The sequence below is a fragment of the Limulus polyphemus genome, unplaced genomic scaffold (genome assembly GCF_000517525.1).
Source record: "Limulus polyphemus unplaced genomic scaffold, Limulus_polyphemus-2.1.2 Scaffold10058, whole genome shotgun sequence".
Taxonomy (NCBI): Eukaryota; Metazoa; Arthropoda; class Merostomata; order Xiphosura; family Limulidae; genus Limulus; species Limulus polyphemus.
The window spans coordinates 13,240-14,874 of NW_013675668.1; positions in this window are offsets into that span (position 1 = coordinate 13,240).

Here is a 1,635-nt window from a genome sequence, read left to right on the forward strand (position 1 = left end):
AATTCCAACATGTGGGCCCCCTGCCATCACAGTTTTTAAAGCTAAAGTCACCTGAACGAAATTTGCTTTACCATCGTTGACACTTACGAACGTTTAAAACATTTCCATAAACTTCTGTGATATTCTTTGTAGCTACAGAGGTGTTGTTTCCCTTCTTGTATTCAAACAGCATTACATGTCGAATGTGTGTCTCGTCGTGTGCCATCACTATAAGGGATTAGAGTATACTAAAATTTACACATTATATAGGCTACACTAGCGTGACATTTAGGCAGTTCATTTAACTATCATACATGATGTATGGTTTGGGGAGGGGGTAATGAAAGTGTTCTAAAACGCGACATTAATTTCTTGACGACCTAATATAATTGTAAGAACTCGTGAGTGAAACCGAAGGAGAATTATTCAACCACATTACATGTGACCCAGTTTGTTTGACCGTAAATAATACATATAACCTTTTTAGTCCCCCAAAACAGTTATATCGTAACACCACAAGTTATACTATGAACTGGAAATGCTTTGATGATATTAAACTCCATTCTCTATTGACGACTTAACCCTTTAGTGTCCAGTCACTTTGTATTCTTTGGAACCATGTTAACTGGTAAAGACCATTACTGAGTCACATTCTTTTATGGAGTGTTAAATTTGATGCTGAATGTTCTAAGAAGTCGTTTTCTGAAAACTTATTCATTCTCTTGATGTTCATTGATTGTTGAGTGTCTACAAATGCAGAGAAGCTCCGATGTTGCAAGCCTTCTTTGTAGGCAAATCAAGTATTTGGGAATACAAGCTGTTGAAGATCAGTTGTAGAAGTCATACAGTATATAAAACCGTAAGGAATTCAACAGATTTACTTACACGTGATAGAGGAAAGAGTTGCAAAGATGAACCCAAACTTGAACTCTCTTAATCTCTTGATTCTAGCTCTGTAAGTCACATCTTATTCTTTCGAGTGCTTCTTCTCTGCACTGAAGTTTGTCAAGAGCAAGCTCTGTAGCACCATGGTAGATCAGCATCTCAGAAACTCAATGGTGATTCCAGTTTAGTCAGAGTGAGTGACGTTGATATATTATGTATGGTTATTTCTGGAATCACTTTGCTGGTGTGCGTTGATAAATATAGCTGTTATATGTGTTACACGTATATATAGATACGTATAAATAATAGCATTTTAGGCTATGCTATGATATCTGCTTTATTGTACTACCTATCACAAAAACACACAATCGTTACACGAGTGTAGTTATATCAATATCAACAATAAACGTTTTTGGATATCTGGGCCCTCCCCCACCCACCAAGTGCTTTTGGATGCCTGATGGCAAAACAGAAAATGCATAGTATTTTCACACCAACAAGCAGCTTCATGCTACAACTGGGAGATTTATGTTCTCATACATTACCATGAAACAAAACCAGAACTGTGTGTGAAATTGCCAGAATATCTTCATGCTTTTGAGGAAGCCTTCGACTGACTAACTGTTATATATTCATATAAACACAAGAACGATTTATACAGCGTGGTCACAAGTAAATAGACACCAACTTTTCGCATGAATTGATGTATTTATAATTTAATTAATATCTAGTAGATCTTCCTTTCGCTTCGTGGTGTTTGTTGATCCTTTG